Below are 18289 nucleotides of genomic sequence, written 5' to 3'. Positions count from 1 at the left end.
GGATCCAGTTCCTTTTCTAAGGTAGTGATGTCATGACACTATACCCCTTGTTTACGAACAGTGCCAAAAGGGCCAGGCGCGGTGGCTCATGCCTGTAATCCCAGCACTTTGGGAGGCCGAGGCGGGTGGTTCACGAGGTCAAGAGATCGAGACCATCCTGGGCAACATGGTGAAACCCCATCTCTACTAAAAATACAAAACATTAGCTGGGCATGGTGGTGTGTGCCTGTAATCCCAGCTACTCAGGAGGCTGAGGTAGGAGAATTGCCTGAACCCAGGAGGCGGAGGTTGCGGTGGGCCGATATCGCGCCATTGCACTCCCCCTGGGTAACAAGAGCGAAACTCCGTCTCGGGGAAAAAAAAAAAGAACAGTGCCAGAGACAAATCAAGATAACATCTTTTCTTGATTCTACTAGTTTTCTTTATCATATTCCCAAATTCTCTAAGCTCCCAGTTGCACTATCTAATTTTTAGATTTCCAAGTTTTCCCTGTGAGGACTGGTCTCCCAAAGCTCAGTGACCTCCTCCGGTCTCTGGTACAATAGCAAGACTTTTGTCCTGGGATTTAATTTTACTATTCTCTTGCACCCATAATTTTGTTTCCAGTTTATACTTGATGTTGTGGTACATCTTCAAGTAACTTTCTGTGAAAGGTGAATGGGAGCTAGGCTTGTTCTTACGTTATTAGCAGAATTAGTAATAATAATACTGTTGTTGCTTTGGGGTTTTGTTTTGTAGAGACAGGGTCTCAGCCAGGCGCAGTGGCTCATGCCTGTAATCCTAACACTTTGGGAGGTTGAGGTGGGTGGATTGCCTGAGCTCAGGAGTTTGAGACCAGCCTGGGCAACATGGCAAAACCCCACCTTAAAAAAAAAAAAGAAAGAAAGAATCAGGGTCTGACTTTCTTGCCCAGGCTGGGTCTCAAACTCCAGGGCTCAAAGCAGTCCTCCTGCTTCAGCCTCCCAAAGTGTTGGGATTACAGGCATGAGCCACCATTCTCAGCCAATACTATTCTTCATTTTTATTCATTTGTTTATTTATTTTTTGAGATGGAGTCTTACTCTGTCACCAGGGCTAGTGTGAAGTGGCACGATCCCAGCTCATGGCAACCTCCACCTCCTGAGTTCAAGTGATACTCCTCCCTCAGCCTCCCGAGTGGCTGGGTTTACACATGCACCACTAGGCCCAGCTAATTTTTATATTTTTTAGTAGAGATGGGGTTTTACCTTTTTGGCCAGGTTGGTCTTGAACTCCTGATCTCAGGTGATCCACCCACCTCTGCTTCCCAAACTGCTGGGATTACAGGTGTGAGCAACTGTACCTGGCCCAATACTGTTTTTTTGTTTTGATTTTTTTGAGACAGAGTCTCTGTCTCTCACCAGACTAGAATGCAGTGGCACAATCTTGGCTCACTGCAACCTCTGCCTCCTGTCTCAGCCTCCTGAGTAGCTGGGACTGCAGGAGCACGCCACCACGCCCAGCTAATTTCTCTATTTTTAGTAGAGGCGGGATTTCACCATGTTGGCCAGGATGGTCTAGATATCAGCCTCGTGATCTGCCCACCTTGGCCTCCCAAAGTGCTGAGATTATAGGCATGAGCCACTGCGTCTGGCCCCAATACTGTTCTTTAAATACACATTTAATACCAATCTAGGCATTGTAAAAGATGATAAGAGAATTATAAATCCCTACTTACACTCTGAGATTTGAAACAATATGAACTTTCCATTTCAATTTTAGCCCCACTACATGTAAGCTACCTTTCTAAGTTACAAGTTATTTAATTTCTCTGAGCCTTGTTCTCTTAATGAATAGCACCACCGTCTAACTGGTTTTCAAGCCAAAAATAAGGGAACTTTCCTCAGTAACTCCCTCTTTATCTCACATGTTTACTTTCCAAGTTTCATAGATAGCCCTCTTTTCATGTCTTTTTTTCCACATCTTTCAGTCTCCTCTACTACACTTCAATTCAGATTTCATGATCTCCAGTTGTATTACGGCTTTCTAGCTGGTCTCCAGTTATATACCCCATTCTGTCCCATCAGGCCATTCTTCTCATTTAGGCATTAGTCATCTTTGTCCAATACAAAGATTGGACAAAGATGACTGGGTGTGGAAGATTGGGAAGAAGAAGTTGGGGACAGCTCCCAGATTTCTTTCTTGGATATCTGAATACATATCAGAGAAAACAAAAGAGGAATCAAATTTTTAGGAGAATATTATTATTATTTTTCCTACTAGGCTAGCAGGACTAGATGAAGACCTTCAGAAACCTTGGGCACTGAGAAAATCATGGAAGTCTCTTCCCAAATATAAATAAAAATAAAATACTAGGCCGGGTACGGTGGCTCATGCCTGTAATCCCAGCACTTTGGGAGGCAGAGGAGGGTGGACCACGAGGTCAGGAGATCAAGACTGGCCTGGCCAATATGGTGAAATCCCATCTCCACTAAAAATATGAAAATTAGCTGGGTGTGATGGCAGGCGCCTATAATCCCAGCTACTAGGGAGGCTGAGGCAGAAGAATCACTTGAACCCAGGAGGTGGAGGTTGCAGTGAGCCGAGATCGTACCACTGCACTCCAGCCTGGCGAGACTGTCTCAAAAGCAAAACAAAACAAAAAACTAAGGTGAAATAGATTTTTAATTATTACGTTTGAAATCTTACCCTTTTTCTAAATGTTTTCTCTCTGAGTTTGTGTTATGTGTGCCCTAAATACATGTTTCATCTGCTGGTTGGATAATCCTGTACTGTTGTGTTTTCTTGCTGTGTCACCCAGGCTGGAATGCAGTGACTTGACAATAGCTCACTGTAACCTCGAACTTCCAGGGCTAAAGCAGTCCTTAAGCAATCCTTCCACCTCAGCCTCCTGAGTATCTAGGAGTAGATGATTAACTAGTGTGTGCCACCACGGTTAGCTAATTTGTGCATGTGTGTGCACTCGCGTGTAGAGCTATAGGGTCTCGCTATGTTGCTCAGGCTGGTCTTCAACTCCTGGTCTCAAGCAATCCTCCTGCCTTGACCTCTCAAAGCGCTGGGATTGTAGGTGTGAGCCACTGCTCCTGGCTGAGCACTGGAATTTTTTTGTAGGACAGAGACTGTGGTGTTCATTGTTGCATCTTCAGCTTTTGGAACATGGTCTAGGACAGAGAAGCTGCACAATATGTATTTATTGAATGAATGAATGATGCTTTTGGGAGAGAAGACAGTGGGTTGGATAAATATCTTGGAAGAATTGGAAATTTTTGGTGGACCTTGAAGAAAAGGTAAAATTCAATTAGGATACAAGCAGTGATCAGCAGCATTGAGTTGGGAACTACCCCCAACCAATCTTTGTATTTTTTGTAGAGATGGTATTTCACTATTTTGTCTAAGCTGTTCTCAAACTCCTGGCCTCAAGTGATCCTTGAAGCCAAAGTGCTGGGATTACAGGCTTGAGCCACCGCGCCCGGCATGTCATCGTTTTTATTCAATTCTCAAAGGTGTTTATAAACCAATAAAGGTTAAGAATCACTTATGTTGTACATTTGAAAGACTAATAGAAAAGCTTAAGCTTGCCGGATGCGGTGGCTCAAGCCTGTAATCCCAGCACTTTGGGAGGCCGAGGTGGGCGGATCACGAGGTCGAGAGATCGAGACCATCCTGGTCAACATGGTGAAACCCCGTCTCTACTAAAAATACAAAACATTAGCTGGGCATGATGGCACGTGCCTGTAATCCCAGCTACTCAGGAGGCTGAGGCAGGAGAATTGCCTGAACCCAGGAGGCGGAGGTTGCGGTGAGCCGAGATCGAGCCATTGCACTCCAGCCTGGGTAACAAGAGTGAAACTCCGTCTCAAAAAAAAAAAAAAAAAGAAAGAAAGAAAAGCTTAAGCTTAATGCTGTAGCAAATTAGTCTCCATAAATTTTCTACTACAGCACTCATTAGGAGCAGAAGACAGGGAATGAGACCCTAAGATTCAGACATGAGGTCTGAAGCTTGGGATTTTATATTTATCCTAACATCATATGTAAATTTTGCTATTATGGGACTGGTATTAATGCTTCCTTATAAAAAGATATTCAGCCTCATCAGTATCAGGGAACCATATTTGGGACCAATCTATTTGGTTAGCAAAAATTCAAAAGTTAGGCCATGATATTGGAAAGGAAGAGGTAAAATGACTTGTTTACAGGCAGCATGATCCTTTATATACAAAACCCTAAAAATTCCACCCAGAAAACCCTGTTAGAATTTAAAAACAAAGTTGCAGAATGCAAAATCAACACAGAAAATTTAGTTGCATTTCAATGTAAAGTTTAAAAAGGAAATCTTAAAAATTCCGTTTAAAATAACATCAAAACAAAAATACTTGTGAATAAATTTAACCAAAGAGGCAAAAGACTTGTACACTGGAAACGACAAATGTTAATAAAAGCAATTAAAGAATACACAAATAAATGGAATGACACACTGTGTTCATAGATTGAAACAAGATGTTAATACTACTCAAAGTGATCTACAGGTTCATTATGTAATCCCTGTCAAAATCCCCGTGACTTTTTTTCAGAAATAGAAAAATTCATGCTGGCCAGGCGTGGTGGCTTACGCCTGTAATCCAAGCACTTTGGAGGCCAAGGCAGGCAGATCACCTGAGATAGGGGGTTCAAGACCAGCCTGTCCAACATGGTGAAACCCCGTCTTAAAAAAAACTAAAACTAAAATTAAAAAAAATAATAAAAAGAAAAAAGAAAAATTCATGCTAAAATTTTTATGAAAACTCAAAGTACCCCAAGTAGCCAAAACAATTTTGCAAGAGAAGAAAGTTGAAAATCTCATACTTCCTGATTTCAAAATTTAACTATAAAGCCACAGTAATCAAAACACTGTAGTTCTGGCATAAGGATAGACATACAGAATAAAAAACCCAGAAATAAACCTTTACATATATGGTCAATTGATTTTTGACAAGGCTGCCAAGACCAATCAATCAATGGAGAAAAGATATCCAGTTTTCCCCGTTTTCACTTGTAGATATCCAGTGTTCTTAACACCATTTATTGAAACGATAAATAATCTAAATGATAAATCTAAATATCTAAAAAACAATCTAAAAGATAAATAACCTAAAAATATCCTTTTTTTTTTTTTTTTTTTTTTTTTGGCCAAGTGCACTGGCTCACACCTATAATCTCAGCACTTTGGAAGGCTGAGGTGGGCAGATCACCTGAGGTCAAGAGTTCAAGATCGGCCGGGCCCGGTGGCTCAAGCCTGTAATCCCAGCACTTTGGGAGGCCGAGGCGGGTGGATCACGAGGTCGAGAGATCGAGACCAACCTGGTCAACATGGTGAAACCCCATCTCTACTAAAAATACAAAAAATTAGCTGGGCATGGTGGCACGTGCCTGTAATCCCAGCTACTCAGGAGGCTGAGGCGGGAGAATTGCTTGAACCCAGGAGGCGGAGGTTGCGGTGAGCCGAGATCGCGCCATTGCACTCCAGCCTGGGCAACAAGAGCGAAACTCCGTCTCAAAAAAAAAAAAAAAAGAGTTCAAGACCAACCTGGCCAACATGGTGAAACCCCAGCTCTGCTATAAATGCAAAATTTAGCTGGGCTTGGTGGCAGGCACCTGTAATCCCAGTTACTCTAGAGGCAGAGGCTCGAGAATCACTTGAATCTCAGAGGCAGACGTTGCAGTGAGCCAAGATCGTGCCCCTGCACTCCAGTCTGGGTGACAGAGTGAGACTCTGACTCAAAAAAAAAAAAAGAAAGAAAGAAAGAAAAAAAACATCCAGTTTTCCCAACACCATTTATCTTTTCAGTAGATGATGAATTTTGTGCATGGATATCCAGTTTTCCCAACTGGATATCTTAACTTTAAGATAGCCACATGTAAAAATTAACTTAAAAATCGGCCGGGCGCGGTGGCTCAAGCCTGTAATCCCAGCACTTTGGGAGGCCGAGGCGGGTGGATCACGAGGTCAAGAGATCGAGACCATCCTGGTCAACATGGTGAAACCCCATCTCTACTAAAAATACAAAAAATTAGCTGGGCATGGTGGTGCGTGCCTGTAATCCCAGCTACTCAGGAGCCTGAGGCAGGAGAATTGCCTGAACCCAGGAGGCGGAGGTTGCGGTGAGCCGAGATCGCGCCATTGCACTCCAGCCTGGGCAACGAGCGAAACTCCGTCTCAAAACAAAACAAAACAAAACAAAACAAAAAAAAAAAAAAAAAAAAAATTAACTTAAAATGGATCAAAAACTTACATGGAAGTGCTAAAACTCTAAAACTCTTAGATGAAAACAGGGAAACCTTCATGACATTAGATTCGGCATGATTTACTGAATATAACACCAAAAGCAAAGGCAACAAGAAATAAATTAGATGTTATCAAAATTAAAAATTTTTGTTCATCAAAGGACACAACGGTGAAAGGTAACTCATGGAACAGGAGAAATATTTACAAAGCATATATCTGGTAAGAGATTAGAATACATTTTAAAATCCTAGAATTCACCAAAAAAAAAAAAAAAAAATCCAATTCAAAAATGGGCTTGAAAGAAAAAAAAAAAAGAAAAAAAAATGGGCTTGAACAAAAATGGCCTTGAACAAAGGTTTCTCCAAAGAAGATAAACAAATGGCTGATAAACCCATGAAAAGATGGTTAACGTAACTAATTAAGAATTGCAAATCAAACCACTTCACACTCATTAGGATGGCAGTTATTAAAAAACAAAACAAGTATTGGTGAAGAAGTGAAGAAAGTCGACCCCTGTGCATTTCTGGGGTGAATGCAAAATGATACAGGCAGGATGGGAAATCAGTATAGTTGTTCCTCAAAAAATTAAACATAAGGTCAGACACGGTGGCTCACACTTATAAACCCAGCACTTTGGGAACCTGAAGCAGGTGGATCACATGAGCCCAGAAGTTTGAGCCCATCCTGGGCAACATGGTGAAACCCTGTCTCTACAAAAAAAAATACCAAAATCAGCCAGGTGTAATGGTACCTGCCTGTAATCCCAGCTACTCAGGAGGCTGAGGTGGGAGGATCACCTGTGCCCAGGAGAATGAGGCTGCAGTTAGCCATGAGCATGCCACTGCACTAAATATAGAATTACCATAGATCCAGCAATTTCACTTCTAGGTATCTACCCAAAATAACTGAAAGCAGGGACTTCAACAGATATTTGTATATCCATGTTCATGGCAGCGTTATTCACAGTAGCCAAAAGATAGAAGTATCCTAAGTGTCCATCAGTGCATGAATGGATAAAAGAATATGGTATATACATACAATGGGATATTATTCTGCCTTGAGAAATTCTATAACATGGATGAACCTTGAAGATATGTGAAGTGAGATAAGCTAGCTACAAAAGAACAAATAATGTATGATTTCTCTAATATCAGATGTAAACCAAAAGTGTCCAAGACAGGTCTCAATCCATTTAGGAAGTTTATTTTGCCAGGGATAAGGATGTGCCTGTGATACAACCTCAAGTGGTCCCAAGGTTGTTGGGGTACAGCTTGCTTTTATACATTTTAGAGAGTCATGAGACATCAATCAATAAATGTAAGATGTACATTGGTTTGGTCTGGAAAGGCAGGACAACTTGAAACTGGGGCTTCCACATCATAGGTAGATTTTTTAATTTTTCTGATTGTCAATTGGTTTAAAGGGTTATCAATAGAAAGGAATGTCTGGGTTATAGTAAGGGGTTTGTGTAGACCAAAGTTTTATCATGCAGCTGAAGTCTCCAGGTAGCAGGCTTCAGAGAGAATAGATTGTAAATGTTTCTTATCGACTTTAAAAGTCTGTTCTATCAATAATTCCAAAGGAGAGGAGAGTATAATGAGGCATATCCAGCTCCCCCTTCCCATAATGACCTGAGCTGGTTTTTCAGGTTAACTTTAGACTGCCTTTGCCCAAGAGAAGGGTTCCATGCTGATGGCTGGTGTGGTGGTTGGAGGGGGGGATTATTATTTTATTTTTGGTTTATACCAAAAATTTTATAACTTATGCCTTGTAATTTTATTTTTGATCTAGAGTAGTATTATCCACTGGGACAAAAAAGTAGAATGGTGGTTTCCTAGGCTGGAGGAGGGGAGAATGGAGAGTTATTTATTTATTTTTTTAAAGACGGGGTTTCACCATGTTGGTCAGGCTGGTCTTGAACTCCCAACCTCAGGTGATCCACCTGTCTTGGCCTCCAAAGTGCTTGGATTACAGGCGTGAGCCACCACGCCCGACCTGGAGAGTTATTTTTAATTAGATACAGTTTATTTATTTATTTTTTTGAGATGGCATCTCACTCTGTCGGCCAGGCTGGAGTACAATAGCGCAATCTTGGCTCACTGCACCCTCCAGCTCCCGGGTTCAAGCAATTCTCCTCCCTCAGCCTCTCAAGAACCTGAGATTACAGGCACGTGCCACCATGACTGGATAATTTTTTGTATCTTTAGTAGAGATGGGTTTTCACCATGTTGACTAGGCTGGTCTTGAACTCCTGACCTCGTGATTCACCCACCTCGGCCTCTAAAAGATCATCAGAATACCTTAATCATTCCTGATGGGAGTGTAAATTGGCACAGCCCTTTTGGAACAGTTTGGCATTATCCTGTAAAGATAAACATTTGCATGCCCGCCCTTTGACCTGCCAGTTTGCTCCTAGGCATATACAGAAAATAAACTTTTTTTTTGAGACAGAGTTTGCTCTGTTGTCCAGGCTGGAATGCAGTGGCACAATCACAGCTTACTACATCCTTGGCCTTCTGGGCTCAAACTATTCTCCCACTTCATCCTCCTGGTGGCTGAGACTACAGGCTAATGCCACCATGCCCAGTGAATTTTTTATTTTATTTTTTTGGTAGAGACAGGGTTTCACTATTGTATTAGTTCATTTTCTTTTTTTTTCTTTTTTTCTTTTTTTTTTTTTTGAGACAGAGTTTCGCTCTTGTTACCCAGGCTGGAGTGCAATGGCGAGATCTCGGCTCACCGCAACCTCCGCCTCCTGGGTTCAGGCAATTCTCCTGCCTCAGCCTCCCGAGTAGCTGGGATTACAGGCACGTGCCACCATGTCCAGCTAATTTTTGTATTTTTAGTAGAGACGGGGTTTCACCATGTTGACCAGGATGGTCTCGATTTCTTGACCTCGTGATCCACCCGCCTCGGCCTCCCAAAGTGCTGGGATTACAGGCGTGAGCCACCGTGCCCAGCCTGTGTTTCTTTTTTTAAAAAATTAGTCTGGAAGCCTTAGATAGATTCATGTGGGAGAGAGATCACATCCAGGGAAACCAACTATTAGGCTGTCACCATAACACAATTTTTAATGAGGGATCTCTTAACTAGTAAGTGGTATTAGCAGAAATTAAGAAGAAAGAGCAAATCTAAGAGCATTGGTGGTTTATAGAATTAAAGATATTGGCCGGGCGCGGTGGCTCAAGCCTGTAATCCCAGCACTTTGGGAGGCTGAGGTGGGTGGATCACGAGGTCAAGAGATCGAGACCATCCTGGCAACATGGTGAAACCCCATCTCTACTAAAAATACTAAAAATTAGCTGGGCATGGTGGCGTGTGCCTGTAATCCCAGCTACTCAGGAGGCTGAGGCAGGAGAATTGCCTGAACCCAGGAGGCGGAGGTTGCAGTGAGCCGAGATCGCGCCATTGCACTCCAGCCTGGGCAACAAGAGCGAAACTCCGTCTCAAAAAAAAAAAAAAAAAAAAGAATTAAAGATATTATGGTTCTTAGAATCAAACAAGATGTGCCAATTATAAACAAACAAAATAATTAAAAAACGAAGTGAATAAGAGACTACATCAACAAATCTACAGTTTCTATCAGGGACATTTCAAGATCTTATATGATTTTTTTTTTTGAGACGGAGTTTCGCTCTTGTTACCCAGGCTGGAGTGCAGTGGCACCATCTCAGCTCACTGCAACCTCCGCCTCCTGGGTTCAGGCAATTCCCCTGCCTCGGCCTCCTGAGTAGCTGGGATTACAGGCATGTGCTACCATGCCCAGCTGATTTTTTGTATTTTTAGTAGAGACGGGGTTTCACCATGTTGACCAGGATGGTCTCGATCTCTTGACCTCGTGATCCACCCGCCTCAGCCTCCCAAAGTGCTGGGATTATAGGCTTGAGCCACCGCGCCCGGCCCAGATCTTGTATGATCTTATACAATTCTTTTTTTTTTTTTTCTTTTTATTATCTTTTCTTTTTCTTTTTCTTTTTCTTTTTTTTTTTTTTTTTTTTGAGATGGAGTTTCACTCTTGTTACCCAGGCTGGAGTGCAATGGTGCAATCTCGGCTCACTGCAACTTCTGCCTCCTGGGTTCAAGCAATTCTCCTGCCTCAGACTCCCTAGTAGCTGGGACTACAGGCATGCGCCACCGTGCCCAGCTAATTTTTGTATTTTTAGTAGAGATAGGGTTTTACCTTGTTGACCAGGATGGTCTTGATCTCTTGACCTTGTGATCCAGCCGCCTTGGGCTCCCAAAGTGCTGAGATTATAGGCGTGAGCCACCACACCCAGCCTACAATTCTCTTTAGAAAAAGAATGCATGATTATGAGTCAAAATTAGGTACAAAGTGAATATTTATCTAGAAGGGACCAATGCAAATAAGTAGCCCACTCTTTTGTTTAATTTTAACAAATGTTTGAAGTTTAATTTTAATAACTTCATGATAAATTTGTCTCTGGATTTGAACCTGATATTGTGACAAGCCTGCCATAGAGTGGTTGGGAAGTCCTCCATTGGGAAAGAAAAATATAAAAACTTGGCCGCGCGTGATGGCTCACGCCTGTAATCCAAGCACTTTGGAGGCCAAGGATGGCGGATCACCTGAGGTTAGGAGTTCAAGACCAGCCTGACCAACACAGTGAAACCCCATCTTTAAAAACAAAAAACAAAAAAAAAAATTAAAAAAAGAAAAATATAAAATCTTTAGTTTGACTAAACTTTTATGATCTTAGAAGGAGGCCTTAGAAAATGCATAAATACCTAAACAAATCCACATTCCTTTTCTCATGCGTGAGTTGGGGCATTCTTTTTTTTTTTTTTTTTTTGAGACGGGGTTTCACTCTTGTTACCCAGGCTGGAGTGCAATGGCGCGATCTCGGCTCACCGCAACCTCCGCCTCCTGGGTTCAAGCAATTCTCCTGCCTCAGCCTCCCTAGTAGCTGGGACTACAGGCGTGCGCCACCATGCCCAGCTAATTTTTGTATTTTTAGTAGAGACGGGGTTTCACCGTGTTGACCAGGATGGTCTCGATCTCTTGACCTCGTGATCCACCCGCCTCAGCCTCCCAAAGTGCTGGGATTACAGGCGTGAGCCACCGCGCCTGGCTGGGGCATTCTTAATAGAAACCTAAAATCTGAGGTGACCTTGTGCATCACAAATATGCACTGTCATGCTTACTCAATATTCCCATGATACATTGTTGGCCAATAATCCACTTTTGCTCACTATTGAGACTCTTACCCTTCACGTTAGTGATTTACTCTGCTGCCAAAAAGGCATTGATTTTACTCACACAGAAACATAAATACCATAAGCAATACTGTTGAATGTTCAGAGCTTCACGTCCCTGACTTTAGGCCTTTTCAGGAGGTCCATCTCAAATTGACTTACACATCTATCACAGGGTCTGTTCTATCACGGATTCTCAAAAATGTCTGTGAAAGAGACGAAATGCATGCTCTGTATACGAAAGCACAGGAGACCAGGCGCGGTGGCTCACACCTGTAATCCCAGCACTTTGGGAGGCTGAGGTGGGCGGATTACTTGAGGCCAGGAGTTTGAAACCAGCCTGGGCAACAAGGTGAAACCTCTTCTCTACTAAAAATACAAAAATTAGCCAGGCATGGTGGTGGACAACTATAATCCCAGCTACTTGGGAGGCTGAGGCACAAGAATCCCTTGAACTCAGGAGGCAGAGGTTGCAGCGAACCAAGATCATGCCACTGCACACCAGCCTGAGCAACAGAGTGAAATTGTCTTGTAAAAAAAAAGAAGAAGAAGAAAAAAAAGCACAGGGAATTTTTCACTTTCCATTAGTGTGGTACAGATAACGTATGCTTTCCCAGTTAGAGGGAAATGACTCCAAAGCGGTACCCAGACTTCTTTCATTCACTTCAATATGATTCTCTCATTTTTCTGTGGTCTGTTCTCAGTGTTCTCTCTTGAGCCCCATGGGAATCATTGTTTCCATGTGTTCTGAACATGGAGAAAGGCTGATTGACTATTTCAGATAAAACCTCCTGAAGTGACTATACTGTGATGATCTTACCTCTTTGGGAGGCCTGATCTTCAACTTTGAAAGTTTAGAAAATTGATTATATGGGTTTATATGATAGTGATCAACTTCCAAGAAATTTAACTGAAAGAAAATGACTTTACCACTGGCATTTAGACTAATGCTTACCACATAGTAGGTATTCAGTTGGCTAAGTTAATGACAAAAGAAGAGACAATTAAACGAAAGTTGGTTGGAGGTAACAGATAATTTAGTATACATATAGGACTTTTGAAAAGCTGAAAAAATAGGTCAAACTTTGAATTGCAGATAAACGCAAATCCAAACTTTATTCAGGAGACAGTAGGAATGGGGCTTTTGAAGATTTTAGAGCCAAAAAAAGTGACACGATCAAAGTGGTGCCTTAGGAAAATTAATTTGACAGTACAATTCAGGATGGATGGCAGGTTAGCAGACTATTAATGAAGTATAGGCATACGGAAAATAAGAGGCTGAATTGGGATGTTATTGGAAAAAGAAGACAAATACAAGAAACTAGAAAAGTAATTCACAGGACTAATTTGACATGGCTTGGAGGATAGGAAAAGAACAGAAATGATTAAAATCATTCGGTATTTCTAGAGTAGCAGATGGAAGAATGAATCTGTAACAAAAAAATGTTATATAAGCTCAGCTTGGTCTTGTATGCTCTTTGTCAATCTTTTTATTTATCCCCTTCACTAAATCTCTGTCCAATTCCCTTTTCAGAATCTTTCCTATGTCTCTCACATCATTTACCACATTGGAGCTCATCTCATTTGTATTCAATAACCACACTTCTTTCTTCTCAGAAATGTAATTTGTGGTATATTCTTTCTCTTGCCCTGTGTTTTATTTTGGAAAGTTTCTAGTGTTTTCACTAATAAAGTGTTACTTTTTTTTTTTTTGAAATGGAGTCTCGCTGTCACCCAGGCTGGAGTGCAGTGGCACGATATTGGCTCACTGCAAACTCTGCCTCTCAGGTTCAATTGATTCTCCTGCCTCAGTCTCCCAAGTAGGTGAGATTACAGTTGCCTGCCACCAAGCCCAGCTAACTTTTGTATTTTCAGTAGAGACAGAGTTTCGTCATATTGACTAGGCTGGTCTTGAGCTCCTGACCTCAGGTGATCCGCCCACCTTGGCTTCCCAAAATGCTGGGATTACGGGTATGAGCCACTGCACCCAGCCAATATATTGTTACTTTTATCCAGTGTATTTTTCACCTAAGAAATTGTAGTTTTCATTTCTAGGAGTTCAGTTTGGGACTTTTTAATGTATTTCCTGCCTCTACTTAACATATTTAGACTTTCTTCTAGCTTTTCAAAATATAGAATGCAGTTATAATACTGTTTTTAACTACCCTCCTTTATCCAAGAATCTCAACTAACTCCAAGTAGGATAAATATAAGAAGAAAACCATATAAACGCACATTACAATCACATTGCTGACAACTACTAATGAAGAGAAAATTGAACAACAGATAGAAGTAAAGATGATCATGGTGGCTCATACTGTAATCCCAGCACTTTGGGAGGCCAAGGCAGGAGGATGGCTTGAGACCAGGAGTTCAGAACCAGCCTGGCAACATAATGAGACCCTGTCTCTACCAAAAGTTTAAACTTTGAATAATTAGCCAGGTGTGGTAGTCTCAGGTATTCAGGAGGCTGAGGCAGGAGGATCGCTTGAGCCCAGGATTTTGAGGCTGCAGTGAGCTATGAGCACACCACTGCACTCCAGCCTGGGTGACAGCAAAATACAGAGTCTTAAAAAAATTAAAATTATAAATAATAAGTGTATATGCATTTGATTCAGAGCTTCAAAATATATGTAGGAAAAGCTGACAGATCTGAAGGAAAAACAGATAAATCCACATTTATACCAGATAATAGTAGACAGAAAATCACTAAGGATATAAAAGACTTGAAGAACATTATTAGCAAAATAGATTTGACATCTAAATGTAAAAAAATGAAACCATACAAGCCCTAGAAAAAAAAAAACAGGATGAATTTCTTTAGAACTGGGAGAAGGGAAAATCTTTTCTTAATTATTACTCAAAATCAGAATAAATTACAATAAAGGCTGACAATTTGAAAAACATAAAGATTAAAGTAAAAACCATTTAGATAGGTACAAAAAGCACCATAAGCATAGCAAAAGACCAATGAAAAACAGAAGATAATTGCAGCTCATACCACAGACAAAAGGCTGATTTGTCTTAAAAACAGAAGATAGGCCGGGCTCGGTGGCTCAAGCCTGTAATCCCAGCACTTTGGGAGGCCGAGGCGGGTGGATCACGAGGTCGAGAGATCGAGACCATCCTGGTCAACATGGTGAAACCCCGTCTCTACAAAAAATACAAAAAATTAGCTGGGCATGGTGGTGCGTGCCTGTAATCCCAGCTACTCAGGAGGCTGAGGCAGGAGAATTGCCTGAACCCAGGAGGCGGAGGTTGCGGTGAGCCGAGATCGCACCATTGCACTCCAGCCTGGGTAACAAGAGTGAAACTCCGTCTCAAAAAAAAAAATAAAAAAATTTAAAAATTTTAAAAAACCAGAAGATAGGGGCCGGGCGCGGTGGCTCAAGCCTGTAATCCCAGCACTTTGGGAGGCCGAGGCGGGTGGATCACATGGTCAAGAGATCGAGACCAACCTGGTCAACATGGTGAAACCCCGTCTCTACTAAAAATACAAAAAATTAGCTGGGCATGGTGGCGCGTGCCTGTAATCCCAGCTACTCAGGAGGCTGAGGCAGGAGAATTGCCTGAACCCAGAAGGCGGAGGTTGCGGTGAGCCGAGATCGCGCCATTGCACTCCAGCCTGGGTAACAAGAGCGAAACTCCGTCTCAAAAAAAAAAAAAAAAACAGAAGATTACACTAAAAGCATTATAGGACAATGGATAAAATTTGAAAATAGGGCCGGGCGCGGTGACTCAAGCCTGTAATCCCAGCACTTTGGGAGGCCGAGGCGGGTGGATCACGAGGTCAAGAGATCAAGACCATCCTGGTCAACATGGTGAAACCCCGTCTCTACTAAAAATACAAAAAATTAGCTGGGCATGGTGGCACGTGCCTGTAATCCGAGCTACTCAGGAAGCTGAGGCAGGAGAATTGCCTGAACCCAGGATGCGGAGGTTGCGGTGAGCCGAGATCGCGCCATTGCACTCCAGCCTGGGTAACGAGAGCAAAATCTCCGTCTCAAAAAAAAAAAAAAAAAAAAAAAAAAAAAAATTTGAAAATAGTTCACAAAAAAAAGATAGCAAATGTTCCTTAAATATATGAAAAGATAATTGAGCTCACTCATAGTAATAGAAAGTCTATTGAAAGCAACACTAAGACATTATTCCTTAGCTATCATTTCATCTCAACTATCAAATTGTCAGAAATCAAAAAATGTGATAGCACATTCTGTTAGCATGGCTGTGAATTATCAGACATTCTCATACATTACCAATGGCAATGCAAAATTGTACAACCCCGTGCAAAGGAATTTAGCATTATCTAATTAAGTTATATATGCCAATCAACTTTCAGGAAACTATCTTGAAGAGACATTTCCATATATAAAAATATACTTCAAAGATGTTTCATTGCAACATAATTTGTAATAGCAATGGATTAGAAACAACCCAAATGTCCATTGGTATGGGATTACTGAATAAACTATGGTTTCACTATTTAACTCAGAGTTTGAATTTAGCATCACTAAACGTGACATGATGTGCCTTCTGTAAGATGTATTATGAAATTCATAGCATTGCCTATAAAGAATTCCTGTCAAGCTTGTTTTCATCTGAACTTAATCAAGATTTTAGTCTTAATTCCCAGTTTTCAGGAAATATAGAGGATTCAGGGATTAGATAGTGACACCATGAAGAAATAATTAGACAAATCGAGAATATGGTGCATTCCACAAGAAAATAGTTCTACCCTCTTTTAAAAAAATCAATGTTACAAAGAAAAAATGTGACAATATTTTCTGCATCTTACAAGTCTGAAAAGGCAATGAAGTGCAATGAGAGAAACTTCATTAGTTCTTGTTCATATTAAGCAGGTGTAAGACATATTTTGGGGACAGGTGGGGAAATTTGAGTACAGACTGAAAGATGATTTTAGGGAATTTGTATTGTGGTTATATAGGGGAATGTCCTTATCCTTACAACAGGCATATTATAGCTATTATAGCATTTAGAGTGAAGTTTGATGTCTGCAGTTTATTTTAAAATGATTCCAAAAAAGTAGGAAAAAGCAGATATTGTAAAAAATGCTAGTAATTGTTGGACCTAGGTGAAAGACACTTGCTCATTGTACTGCTCTCCCAAGTTTTCTGTTTGAATGTTTTTATTAAAATATTGTAATTTTTCACTATAATTTGTCTAAATGGAGCTTTTTTCTTCTCTATCTTGTAGGCACCTTGTCAAGCCTTTCAATCTGTGGACTTTCACCTTCCATTAGTTCCAGGATATTCTTGTCATTTGTCCAGATACTCCCTCCCCTTCATTTTTTTCCTTCTTGAATTCATATTACATATATTGGTTTCAACATTACCATTTCCTGACTCCATATGGATTTTCTTTCCTATTTTACCTTACAATTTTTTTTTTTAATTCTTAGAGTTTTTGACCTTATCTTCCAGCTCACAAGTTTGTTCTCTGTATTTACTCATTTTTCACATTACTCCTTTCAAAGAGTGTTTTTCTTTCAGGCTGTGTGTTTGGTTCCCAGCATAATGTTCTTGTTCTTTTTTCCTTTTCCCAATATCCTCTCTTAACTCTTAAAGGATATTTAATATGTTTATTTTAAATTTTTGTTGTGCTTGGTCTATTAATTCTGTTAGAAAGTTTCATTTTGTTTATCCTGTACAATGCCTGTACTCCTCAGATGTTTGGACATCTCCCATTGTCTGCCCATAACTCCCACCTCACCTCCTGTCAGGGAACTCTGCCCCTCATGGAAGCTTGCACCGCTGCTCTGTCTCTTAAGAGTTGCCTTTTTGCATTCACTTGAGGTGAGAGGAGGTGGGGAAGGATCCAGAGGAAACAGTTGGAGCCAACTAATCTGCCTGCACTTGTAATTACCTCTTCCAGGTTCTCACACTGCCCCAGTATTGCCTGGGCACTAGCCTGATGCTGGTATTACTGATATTTTTCTTCTACACGGTAGAGAAAGAGTAAGCAATGATGTGCCCAGCTCAATGTAGGGGAGAAAGAAAAAGACAGACACAAGTAAATTCTCATCCAGAATATCTATTTTCATGACCCTGGTGCTCTTACTTGTTCAGAATGCCATTTCCTTCCATTCAGAAACTGATAAACTCTTTTTACTCCCAAAGCTTTCTTACAGTAAGCATCCTCAGAGTTGGGTTGAAGGAGGAAGACATGCTAATTTTCCATCTTGTCCCCAAAAGGTCATTTTTGCATGATATTTTACTTTTTTTTTTCTCTCAGAGACAGAGCCTCAGTCTGTTGCCCAGGCTGAAGTGCAGTGGTATGATCATGGCTCACTGCAGCCTTGAATTCCTGAGCTCAAGGTATCCTCCCACCTCAGCCTCATCAGTAGCTGGGAATACAGGCACACATCACCACTTCTGCCTAATTTTTAAATCTTTTTTTTTTGCAGAGACAAGGTCTCACTGTGTTGCTCTGGCTGGCCTCAAAATCCTGGACTCAAGCAATTCTTCTGCCTTGGCCTCCCAAAGTGCTGGGATTACAGGCATGAGCCACAGTGCCCAGCCTAGGAATCACAACAAATTGTACAGCCACCATACCTGGTCTAGTGTTTTACTTTTGAATCCTTTTCCTTTTTTTTTTTTTTTTATCCTTTCCCTTTTAAATAATTTTCTTGCGAAGTGTCAGTTTATGTCACCACTGATGTTGATTTTCTCTTCTACAATTATTGTCTACTTCTACAACATGCTTGTTTTTGTCAGTGGCTTTTCTTGTGATTTGAGCAGCTCTTCATTATTGTTTTCTCTGACTTTCTGAATGTCCTACATCTTTTTTTTTTTTTTTTTCTGATACGGAGTTTCT

Source organism: Saimiri boliviensis, chromosome 19 (assembly GCF_048565385.1).
Source record: "Saimiri boliviensis isolate mSaiBol1 chromosome 19, mSaiBol1.pri, whole genome shotgun sequence".
Taxonomy (NCBI): Eukaryota; Metazoa; Chordata; class Mammalia; order Primates; family Cebidae; genus Saimiri; species Saimiri boliviensis.
This window is presented reverse-complemented; position numbering follows the sequence as displayed.